We start from the raw sequence: 13,057 nt of genomic DNA, 5'->3' as shown, positions 1-13,057 counted from the left end.
TCTGTTTTTTCAGTAAGAGAAAGAGATGCCAATAAGATTGTATGTATGGTAAAACACAGTAGTAGAAGTTGTAGCAGTACCGAAAAAGCAGGATTTATGTATATTTTGGACCACATGGATGAATAACTGAAAACCCCCACAATCTTTCCTTCAATTTATTATTCATATTTAGCACTGATTGCATGTCCTACTCACTTTCTTTAAATTGCATAATTCTTGGTTTCCACAGCAAATGACCTCATGACTTTTTAAAGAGATATCAGCCATCTCTGGGTTTGAGGCAGTTTCTCTTGACATGCACATCATAGTGTATGTGCGGAGTGTTCCCAAGTGTTGTGTAACGGTACATCCACTCGCCCTGGACAGGATCTGAGTCTTAGATTTGATCAGTTTGGCCTCACTAAGCCCCGCCCCCCTTGGTTACTGTTGCTAAGCTTTTCATTCTGGCATTGCACATATGTTCACTTGGTATTTGCGACCATAGCTGTAGCTTTTCAGCAGCTAGCTGGCTAATAAAGCTAATGTTAGCTCCTATTAGCTTGTTAGCTATTTTGTTTGCTATTTACTGTTGTTAGCGATGTTATTAGCTATTTATTTTGTTCTAACATAACTCTGCTTGGATGCTTAGTGTACATACTCAGACAAGCAAGATAGAGTAGATTTATGCTTTATTGTTCTAATTTTCAAACAGTATATTTCAGTTTTAATGTTTCAGGAGAAAAGGCTTTGAGGATATGGACAAACCAATGTGTTTCAAATGTAATGCCTCCAAAAATCTCCGGTAATGGGTTTAGATGGTATTGCTAGACTGTAAACTTCCCCAAATCCAATAAAGAGCAGGACAGATGGGCGTAACCCACACCCTCAATTGCAAATCATTAACAACATGCATAACAACATGACATGCAACAACATTCAGCCTACATTAATAACATTCCACATCCTTCTATCATAGCACACTATTTCCCTTTAGGTTGTTGTGAGTACCTACCAGGTGTGGTCCTAGTCACTTGAGCTTTAGGAGATTTGAAAGGAGGGCAAGCTGCAGTGACTAGAGGCTACTTGGAAGATAGCTTGTGTGTGAACAAAGACAAAGATGACTGTCAAAATCAATAATTCTGCAAATTAACAGCTATTTAATTAACTGTTAACTGGGCAAACTGGTGCCAACTTTGAAGAACGGCAAAGCTGTTCAGTTTATTTTGTAGAATGGTGTGTCAGGACTCTGACATCTAAAATGTTTTTTTTCTCATATGTTGTGTGTTGGCCTTGCTGTGGAATCCTCAGGCTGGCATTGATGCAATAAATAAGTACTCTTAATGCTCTGTAAACATATTTGCCCATTTGCCACAAGACTGTTGCTTGCTCCCCTCTATTTTTGTATTCTTGTGTTGCAATTTAATTTCAATGCACTACAGAAAAGCAAGGACATATTTTGTGTTAAGCTACCCACTGGCTCAGAAATGGTAAAAAGAGAGAAAATACAGATGTACAAATAACCCATAAGGTAGTCATGTAAAACAGGCCAAGTATAAAACAAATGCCTTTTTTGATTATAGTTATTTCTCAGCAAATTCACAAGAAACTAATACAGCTGCTTATTTGAAATGAATCTCATTGGACTTTTACAACCCCGACATTATCCTGAGTAGGAAATTTCCCTTATATGTACATCTTTTAAATGAGTAGAAAATTGACAAAAAAATTAAATAAAGTGCCTTCAGTTATTGAGTGTGGGCCAATAATGCAGTGGCATTTCACACTTGAAGTACTTTCTCATACTGTTAGTGCAGACACCGTGAAATAGCCCATAAAGGTGTTGTCAAAACATGGACTATGGCCTGCTCTAAAACCTGCACGCAATTTTAAAGTGCTGTTACACTAACTGTGGCAGCATCAAATGACAGTTTGACTTCAGGTGTTGGCAAAAATGTCTCGAGCCTTGTTGTCCTGGCCTGCCCTTCCTCAACTTCTCTCCCCTAGACCCCAGCCCTTATCTGTTCATTAACATATACAGTACCTCAACCCTTCTGTTTCTTCCCTGCTGATTCTTTCATCGTGGTCCATTACTGTCCTCACACTCCCTCCTCACCTGCTCTTCCTCCATGCCTCTTGCTTATCATCCCACTCATCCTAATTCCCTCGTTCTTCTTTCCCCTTCCATCCCCCCTCCTCCTCCTCCTCCTCCTCCTCACTCAGAGGAACAGCAGAGCTCTTCATCAAGCAGACGTCAGGCATCTGTCAGAATCCAGGCCAGTCTCAGCGTGATTGATTTTTGGCCCACCTGCGTCTTTCGTAATGACCAACTGTCAGTTGTTTTACTGCCTGCACTGCCTCCACTCAGTATCTCCTGTCACTGCAACGTCCAGAAGCTAAATCTCTCAGCTCAGACCTACAGTGCATTATCTAGCTTGTCTTCAGATAAGAGTTATGTAGGTATACCATAGAGTCAGCCTGTCCTCCCTCTAATCACCGAGAAGAATGTTGTCAAGGGTGGTTTTTCACAGACACAAATCGTTTGCATTCTGACGGGGAAAAAACAATATCTCTTTTACATTTAACGTTTTAAGTTATTCCAAGGCAATTACTTTTTAGACAGAAGCTAATAAATGTCTGTTTGGATTTGCAAGCACGATGCTGTGTTTGTATTTGTTCTAGTAACGGCTTGTAAAACAGTTTGGAGGCTGAAGCCAGAGACAGAGATAGTGCCTGTGATCCATATGTCCCTATGTTAGAAAGAGACACTTGCTTGCATTGTAACAAACTGATAAAAACAAATCCAGGATTAATATATGCGGCCTCAATTTTGACTTCAGTGGGCACTGAAGCCGAGCAAGCCATTTAAGTTTCACCTTGAAGGATAAAGTTCAATAGAACTGAAGGCACAAGATCTTACTTCGTCAATTGAACTGATACCTCAGTGTGACTCTGAGACATCAGATGATGAAAACACACCTAAACTCCTTTATAACTCACTTAAACTCAAGATCTTGCGCTCTTGTTCACTACTTTCTTTTGCTGTGTGTCTCTAGTAATGTTTCCTCACTCTTTCCCCCCCTCCTTCCTTCCTCCTTTCCACTCCCTTCCTTGCCCTCTTTCTTTCCAACTGCCTGGCAGGGACAACTGAGTGCCCATGAAGAGCAGGGATGCAGCAGAAGGCATCTTTGAAAGAGAACTCCTGCTGCAAACCTTTCATCTAGTGCTATACCTGGCCAAGGCAGGCTGCAGGGTACCTGGGCTGTCAGAAGGCATACACCAGAGGAGGGAGGAGGGAGGAGACAAGAAGAGAGGAAGGGAAATGAAATGCAATGAGCGGGAAGGAGAAAAGTCTATTAATCTATTAATGCTTTTGCCAGACCCAAAAAAGAGGGAGTAAATGAAGATGAGTGAGAAACAGACATCAGAGGAAAGCTGAGAACGGGGAAGCAAAAGTGGAGCAGAATGATGAGAGACACGGAGACCCTCGTGGCTCATAGAAGAGAGCCAATTTACAAAGCTCCTGCTAATGCAGCTGCTTGGGTCTCTTGCTTTTACCTAAAATATTGCTGCCCTAGACAAAATCAGTCAAGAAACATTAAAGATAGGTTTGCTTCAGATGAGGCATTTCTATTGACCTGTGGGAAACTAGAAGGGAAAAGAAAGAGGGCTGACATGCAACAAACATTTTAAACTGGATTATTAAGCCAGGACATTTTGGTTACATGACATACACATACTCAACTGAACAATTTTTAAATTTTGAAAGGGCTGCAAGCCCTATTCCAAAGTATGAGAGTGCACTGTTCATTCAAAGCCAAGACTCATTGCTGCATGGAACATCACAACTTTGGCAGCGCTACTGTGTACGTTATCTCAGCATGCCACTGCCTGGCCTATTACATCTGCTGTCGAGTGTGCCTCATTGACAGGCAAAGACTAAGACAGGCAGCAGGTGGGGGGGAGGGAAATTTAATGTGTGTGTGTGTATGTGTATATATTTCAGAGTGCCTATGCATAAAATGCTTCTAAAACCTCTCTCTAAAAACAGGCTACATGCTTCTTTTGGTAAGGCACATAATAACTCAAAAGCCTCCCAATGACAGCGGCTGTCTATAGCCGTGAAGGACTGTGACTTTGACAAATGGATTCTCTTAAAAGACGTCTACCTGTGTAGGTTCTGCATGGGAAAATCAGACAGGAATGCTGCAAGGCAGGTCTGTCCTTAGTCCTAAATGCCACGTCTGGGAATACAGACGAGGATCATTACCGAGTCAGACCATGTGGTTACGGCTGACAAAATGTTGTTTACCTCAGACATGGCCAGACCTCTCAATTGTCTGTATCACACAACTGAAAATGGAAATTCGTCTTATAAGTCAGTAGGTATTTAAAGTGTAATCTGTTCCTGAGAGGCCATTATTAAAAGCAAACAATGCTTAGGCAAAAGCCTGGCTTCAATGACTTTTAAATGAGCCCCAATCTAGCCTTTTTATACTGTTTTTCTCTTTGTCCCTCCTCCCTTTTGTATCAAAGACAACCTTGATCAAGTTCATATTAAATGTAAATGCTCCACATCAAAGACAAACAGTGTTACCATGGGAACCAAACCCCAGGTTCATAAGAAAAATAGATTGTTTTTTTTCTATGACTCTCCATTAAGCCTCAAAAGCCTAAGGGGTGGCAGCCAATAAACAGAGAGTATATAACTGAGAATCAATGTTGCATGAATTTACTAACATCATATCTATTACAGGATCACTGCTTGTGGGATAAGACACATCCAAAACCTGTGCCACCTGGAAGCGTTATTATTACAGACAGAGCTGCATCTGCAAGCTGCATCATCCTAATGAGGACATTTTGTTTGCAGTGGGAATAAGTGATCCTTTTTGGCCCATTTTTTCAAAAATAAATTCTAAATTCTCTACAAAAGCCTCTACAAAAAGACAGAAATAGGCCAAAAAGCAAAACTCAATTCTTGCTATCATGGCTATAGTAACAGTTCAATCCATTTTAATCTATGCTTTACCTTCAGAGGAGTATAAATAACCTCAGCAGCTGTTTACATGAGAGAACTGCACACCCTCTCAACCTGTATAAAATAAAGCCAATGAGCTTCTTCCACACAAACACAGAGCGCATGGAGAGCGCGGTACTTATCCGCTGGAGGAGGTTATGTGCTGTAAGCTCTTGTCAGGAGGATATGCACCAGGAAAAGCCAGTCGAGCGGTCTTAAAAAGACAAGAGGCTGAGGAGGAAAGCTGACGGGGCCCTGGAATTCAGCTATACAGTCCAACAAGTGCATTATGTTTCCACTAGTGGGGGAGCTGAGATGGCTGCCAGGCTCCATGCAGGGAAAGGTGGCAGCTTAACAAAGCAAACCATTTAAGACGTGAATGAATGTATCCTCTGATAAGAGACATCAGCTCAAGCCAACGATGTAAGCCAGAGTGTCTCTCAGCAGGTGTTGGTGCATTACATGTGCTTATATGATAGTGGGTTTGAGTCCTAATCACGCTATTGGTCATAGTCTTCCTTCCCCAAATAACCCCACCACTCATGTTTTTTAACCATGCATTCTATCTGTTTCAGATCTACTGTATATTATGGGAAGAGCAGTTGAAAAGAGCATCTAATGTTGTTATGGTAACAAAGTGGATGCCGCCCCACTCATATTTCATAGATAGATAAGACAAACTGAATTAGAGACAGCAGCACATCCTCAACAACAAAGTTGAAGAGCAAGCATGGGCATAAATTAATAAACAGGTATTGGTCTACAGTATCCTCCCACTTGGCTGGAATGGCAGAGAGGTGCCGACAGAGATGTGAGTTGGGGTTGGAAAGGGAGAATCATGGGGAAGGATCCTGCAGAGTGGAGTTAAAAATAGAGCATGAAGTGGAGGAGGAGGGGGGAGGAGGAGGAGGAGAGGGAGGGGACGTACCTGTGGGCTTGGAGGCAGCCTAGTTAGCAACGAGCAGCACCACTGTGGACGACGACGGGCTGGAGAGGGAGACAGAGAGAGAGAGAGATAGTGGAATAGAGATAAATGAAGAGAGAAGGATGAGGATAAAGTGAGGTGAAAACCAGACGACAGATAATGAGCAGAAAGGGAGAGAAGTGAGTAGGGTTGAAGGGGGAAAGAGATAATGAGAAAACAAGTCAGATTAGCATGAAACCAAATGTCTGAGTCAAAAACAGACAACAATTTCACAGTAGGCTGCGGATGGCAGCAATTACTAGCAATAGTGCGCGACACATGCACATGCTGAACGTACAAATGATACACACACATACACTAGGTGTTAGTGTAGGTGGAGATTCCATGATTCACCTTTCTAACAACTAAGCCAAGTATAGAGAAAATTAAGCATATAAAGTCATGTATTATGTTATGTCATGTTGCCTACTTGGTATTTTCAGACCAAATGCATGAAAGTGAAGCATGAGGTTGAGTGCAAAATGAAGAGCAGTACAAAATGTAACGTTCTCTACCATTGTATCCCCACTCTCTCTTCTTTTCTATACAATTTATTGAAGTCCAGGTAGGATCAAACAGTAAAGTTACATAACTCTACTAAAGAGATGCAATGCACAGAATTTCCTTCAATCATCTCTATAGCAAAATTGTTGCCACCAATAAGAATCACTCATTCAGAAATGCTCATTCATAGTTTTGCTTTAATTTAAACCTGCATTAACAGATTTGTTGGTCACTTGGGGGCAGCAGAAGCATGTTGTGAACGAAACACTGATATTATCATAACCTTTTAAGTTGATATGACAAACAGTTGCTTATTGACACATCCAGCAGTTACGGAGGAACATTATCATTCATTTGGAGTGGAGTTTCTGTCCACCTGATGGAGTCCAATATTCACTCTCCTTTAGCTCTGTTTTTGGTCTCAACTCCTGGGGGAAATATCTGGCTCTTTAGCACCACTATGTTCACCAGCTAGTTGCTAACTATGTCTGTTTGCTGTTTGGTGCTGAGCAGGTCATGTACAGTGGCTTTTTAGAGCTTTTTCACTGAAAACAGCTGCTTGCTTCATCCGTTAATGCACTATGAGAGCAGTGAGTGAACCAAAACAGTAATGTTGGAGCTGGATAGCCAAACAATGAGCTGAAACTGAGTATAAAGCTCCATAAAGCCGGGGGGAGCTGCAGAGTCAGGTGATAATTCACTGTAGGTTCATTACTATGAGCGACACCTTGTCATTTGATACATTGTTATTATAAAAAAAAATATCAATTATAGCCCCTTTAAGATCAAAGTCATCCTGAAAAATGAACTGTCACAGCTAATTGCTTCCTTGTCTTTACATTATTTTTACTTGTACTCATTCGTTCAACAAGGGTGACATTATAAGTTAAAAAGAAATGTTATCTGAACAAACAATTAAGCTATCAGTTGTTTCACAGATCAGACACTTGTTAAGTCAAGAGCTACAACAAAATCCTTCAAACACTCTTCCATTTCCAAAAGATAAATGGAAATCATACACATATAATATACACACATTGAAAACCACATGAACATTTTGAGAAATGTATTAACAGCGCTGAAAATCACTACTTCTGTCATCCCACGCTTGATAGACTCTCTCAGATTTCATATTAAGAAAAACAAAAATATGGCATCAGAGAAAAGCTATAGTTATATATTGACACCAGTAGGTAGTCAAACAGAGGCAGGCAACAGAAGACATCCCATCGTGGACAATCAGTGCATTGTTTACTTGAGGGCCAGCCATGTGCAATGTTACTTTTTGTCTATGTGAACTAATCTGAGAAAACAGAGCACATGGCCCATCTTTTGGTTCCTAATAAGCTATTGTTCCCAACCGGTTGAGGAGGGATTCCAGTGAGTCATCCACAACCGACAGAGGGAGGACTTGGCAAGACAAACTGCCGAGCAGCTGTATTGAAAATACATTCAGAGACCAAACTTAATACCTGGATAATGGAGATACAGTAAATCTGTAAAAAAAACCCACAAAAAAACCCCAAACATTTTCACAGTGCTCAAGTTTTTTGCTGCTCTTGTATATACATTTGTTTATTGCTTTGACATCAGCTGGATCTCAGTGAATGTTGATGTCATCCATGTTTTTTTTAAACAACTCAGTGGCCTGAATACCGTTGAGAAAATACAGTATAATACAACCAATACCAGTCAGCTGTCAGTTTTATCAAGATGTGTAAGCTAATTAAAATATATGATTTACTGTTATTTATGATTCTTTGAATTCTATGTTGAGTTTTGAATTCATTTCATGGTCTCTTTGGTGCCAAAATATTCAGAGTTTTTAAACGAGATCCATTTCGTATGATCACTTAATTCACATTTTTCAATTAGGTTTATTTGCTGTGCACTGAATAATAAATTGTGCTTATAAATCACTCTGAAAGCATTCATTAATTTTCAATACAGCTCATTATTTAGCATATTAACTAATTAACATGCAGAAAAGTAAGGTGTGCTAACAAAACCATGGTTAATTATGAACAAAGTGGCTGCATGCTGCCAATCTCTTTTCCCTCTGTCGTCCACCATCACTGTCTCTTAATCACTGGTGCGCATCAATGTGCCATGTTTCACCATAATGACTGCCTAATAAGAGTCAATAAGAGGAGAACAGGACTGTCAATGGACCACAAAGTGGTGCAACAAGTTTTCTTCTCCTCTGAATGCCAAGTAAGAAGTCACTTTATCAGTTATAAAAGGGAGCGAAATAGAGAGAAATGGAAAGACAGAGAGTCAAAATCTTCACATTCATATCAAAAAAACACTTTTGGTTAATCAGACCAAGCAAATCTGAACTTCAAGGAATGAAGGACACTCAAATCTCTGAAATGCATTCAAACTGACATCCAGAGTTAAAGTTTAAAGCGAAAATCCAAACCCTTGACACTCTTGTAAACAGAGTAAACAGTAACACACATTAAATTTCTAACATACATTTTGCTGTTTAGTGATGTATTTTCCCAAACAACTTATATTTGATTTTTCATCTAAATCGTCATCTAAACTGTTTAATCTCAAATTTGGAAGTCTTCTTTGCAGAGCAGCCAATTTGCACCTACACAGATGTTAGGAAACCCCATCATCACCTTCCTCAACAGACCAGAGTGAAATCCAATTATAAGACGTGCAGTGTTTTAGTGAAGGAAAAGTACAGTATGTGATCACTGACATGCAAGAATGTTCACATATATATGTGGCTATGGAGCTATATTTAAACCTATCAACATGGATAATATAGAAATATACTAAGCTGGATGAAAAGATGCGCATGACAGAAACTTCAGTACTAAAACCAGGTTAAATAGCTGTGACGGTTCGATGACAGGATAAGAATTATTTATAAAAAGCCCTTTCTACTCTACAATCTATATGATAATTTAGAATGCATTATTGATTGATGACAACTAATAGCGTAAAAGGCTGATGTATCCTATAATATTCACAATGTTTTTACAAAAGGAAACTCTGAGTGGAACATTTGGCCCCTCAGAATAGAAACAGGAGTGGCGGTGAAAACCTGGTAATGCTAAAGAGGTCTGTCTCGCTCGATAGGGAAACACTGTGTGTAACTTGGAAACAGGCTTGTCATCAACCAGTGCACAACATAACATGGCTGTCTCTCCCCCTCACCTCTCCCTTTTTTTTCCTCTTTCCTTTCTCTTCCTCCTTCCATTTAGTTTTCAACCAACACTGACAAAAATGATGGTATCAGGCCACAATTCTCTTCCTGTGGGAGCCAGAAACGGAAGACAATCAGGAGGCCACCTGCAGAAAAATATCCAACCTGTGAATATAAATACTTCAGGAATTCTGTCCCTGCCTCACAGTCAGTGATTTTACTTTAATGACAGCATCCTGTTAGAATCCAGAAATCACAATTTGGCTTGTTGATATATTTTCCTCTTTTCCTTGTGTAGAAAAACCTAACAGACAAAAGTGGATTGGGATAGTTGGAAGTGTAGCATTAGACAAAAAGTGAAGGGATTCACGTGGTTAAAAGCTTAGATGCAAATGGTGGACAATGCAATATTTAAGCTTATAACAATAATTAGCTTTTTCTTCATCTTGTTTTTTTTGTTCTCTGCCTTTTGCCCACAGGTTATACTTGGAGTTCTCCAACGTCAATTGCAGGCTGGAAGAGGTGCTGCTTCATAAATACAACTCCAAATTGGAATCAGAAAATTGATGTTTTTTTCACGTTAGCCACTGATGAATAAAATGAAGCCTCTGTGAGTCACAAGTGTTGAGCAGTAACAAGCTTTTGATGTGGATGAAAGGCCTTTCTGACCACAAACTGGTTTGGCAAACGGATAAAAGGTTACCATAAAATTTCAAGAGCACGTTTGTGAATTAGACCTCTCTAACCCTGATACTGCGCACATGCTTTTATTAAGTCAAGTCAGGTTTATTTAAGTCCATCGTGAAAGTGTGTCTCGAAGGACTATACGTGGACAGGCCTGCTTACATCTACAGAAAGCAGTCAACAAAAACTAAACAGAACCATGTTATATATAAGAAATACAAAGTCAAGGAAACAGAACAAAGAACAGGACTATCTGACTCAGCCAGCCCACCTGGTACCATCAACGCTGGTATCGATTTACAGCCCTCCAGTGTGATATATTTTCATTTTTAGCTTTTTGTATCCATAAAAAGTTAGCAGAGCACACTCTCTTCCAGCACTCACAACCACAGTTTCCTGCTGTTGGCTAGAGGGAGCCGCCCAGTTCAACCACAGTCTACTTGTACTGAACAGCAGCACAAATGCCCCCTTGACATTAGCTGTCACTTTGCCTAACGACACTCTTCTAGCAGGTCTAAAGGCTGAAGGTGACCAATTTCTGTTCACAAACCCACTTAATACTCGACAAATATGATTAAATATTCCATCTCGATCAAATTAAAAAATTGACTCCTTTTTCTAAGTCATCACAAATCGACTATTAATATGCCAAAAGGGAGTATAGTGCACATATAAATGTCAGTGGTGCAATGTACACAGGCTAATGAATTTTGAACACCGCTGATACAGTTTGGCTCAAATAAAACACAAAGGACAAGAATGATGACGGGTTCACTATATTCAATTATCCTCCCTGAACAGAAGCTGCTGCTGTGCTCAGTCAACTTAACCTCCGCTGGGGCATCTTGCATTTTTCAAATAAAGAGATTAAATTAACTGTCAACGCTTTGATGGAACCGAACAGACTAAAAGCTACTAACAGTATCAATATTCCTCAAGATAAGCATTTTATGAATCGTCTTCTTCAGTTCACCACCAATTTAAAATATGCTTGATATCAGATAATAGATTCAGTGTGACACAAATTACAAGGAACCAATTTGCTTCATCTTTGGTTTTGGTCACATGATTTTAAAAGAGTTCAGGAAGTTTTGGTGGGAACCTTTTGAGAGACACAAAACTTTTCAAGTCTTGGGGTGACCATTTTATGAGCAAGGGCGTTGGTCGCCTCTTCCAGAATTAGCTCAGCGCACACATATCTCTGCTCATTATCAGCTACACCACAACACACAGGAGCCACTTTGTATCGCCAGGGAAACTCTCACACATCCTCGTCGTGTTTCCTGCTCTGGTATGACCTCACTCGCAACAGAATACAAACATTGTGCGTCAACCATCAGCATTTTTCCCAGCATGAGGCAAGCAGCAACAGGTCTTTTTTAAACACCACTAAGCTGTGTTTGTGATTCAGTACGTCTTTATAAACACAAGGTTTGTGTGCATTGCCTTCAAAAGAAAAAGACCAGCACTAAGTGTGTGGATTATTATGTTTCCATTAATTCTTCAGGCAATTTCTGCTTGATTTGAGTTTTTACTCATTTCCTGCATCTGCTTTCTGTTTTATATGACTTAGCATTAGGGCCACTGATAAGAAAGAAAAAAAAATCAGAGATTTATAGATAACAGAAATTGTAATATTACCAGAAAAAAGTAATATTTAGAGAATTAAGCGAACATTTTAATATTCTCTCGTATAAAGATGAGAGCAGCTCATCAGTCAGCTTTTACATGTCAAATAAGTGATACTGATGAGCTGAAGTTACAGGTTTCACCAATAAGTAGCTTACCTTTCTGTCATAGATGTTATGATAGGCTTATTGAAATGAAAATGAAACCTTGTTGTCATGATGTATGAGTCAGTAACGGGATGTGTTTTGAAGCAGCGGCTGAAGTACAGTGGGGACCTGGATTTCTCCAGACAGCTGAGTCAAGAGCACATCGGAAAGCTGCCACAACTGCTCAGTGGCCTCAATGCTAAACGATACGAGAGGCAGTACAATATATCTGTTAGTAGCCTCTTGAAGCCTCTGCTCTTGGAAAATCGAAACAAACTGTTTTAAATCTGATAAGGCATGAATCTCACCTTTGTGTGGCTTATTGTTGACACAAATGTTAACTTCCCCACCTCTGATAAAGTGCAGCACACAGCTGCTTCCCTTAGCTTTTCAAGAGGAAGCATCCTGGACCGTGGTGTCCCAAACATAGCTTGGTGTCTGTCTTCAGACAGAGGTCACTGTATAGTGACTGTGTCAGAGATCAGAGGAAGAGTCCTGCGAGGGGGAGCCAGTGGTGATATAGTGACACATAGCTACTGGTCAGAGGAAAGCAACACTGCAGTCCAAACACAAGTTAAAAGCATAATGTATGACAAAGCAACCAATTCTATTATGACTTTTTTTTATCTAAATATTACATTTTTTTCTTGAAACATTGACTTATTTCTCAAAATCTCACATTTGTTGTTTTCTTACATTTCTTTTATTTCATTTTAGGATTGAAGACTTGATCATATTTACAGACTACAGCATATTTACAGCCACAGATAGCATGTGCAATCAGCCTGCGGTTTTCTGCTGGTTTGATTAGGTTAAGAGTCTCAATTAAACACAGAATTCTCTCCTTAGCATGAGCAATAGTGACTGAATTTATGGGCCTATTTACGTGATGCAATTTTGTGAAGTCAGATTGTTGGGTACTTGCTTACATTGATGATTTAGATCAAAATTACAAGCTGTAAGTTATTTAA

General features: G+C 39.8%; 1 protein-coding gene across 2 annotated transcripts in view; it reads right to left on the bottom strand.

Moving 5' to 3' along the window:
• The window catches only part of mid2 (midline 2), a 143,990-nt gene that overhangs the window by 107,333 nt on the left and 23,600 nt on the right, over positions 1-13,057 (bottom strand). The window contains exons 1-2 of one of the 2 annotated variants that reach the window (XM_042418713.1): positions 9,639-9,657; positions 5,925-5,983 (exon numbers count right to left, since the gene is read on the bottom strand). The gene's annotated coding sequence lies outside the window, so the exon portion shown is untranslated. Of the gene's footprint in view, positions 1-5,924; positions 5,984-9,638; positions 9,658-13,057 lie in introns of those variants that run through there. The other variant, XM_042418711.1, reaches the window with a different exon arrangement.

The sequence above is a fragment of the Thunnus maccoyii genome, chromosome 8, assembly GCF_910596095.1.
Source record: "Thunnus maccoyii chromosome 8, fThuMac1.1, whole genome shotgun sequence".
Taxonomy (NCBI): Eukaryota; Metazoa; Chordata; class Actinopteri; order Scombriformes; family Scombridae; genus Thunnus; species Thunnus maccoyii.
Note: the sequence above shows the minus strand (reverse complement) of the source record. Positions and strands in the feature narration are given on the sequence as shown.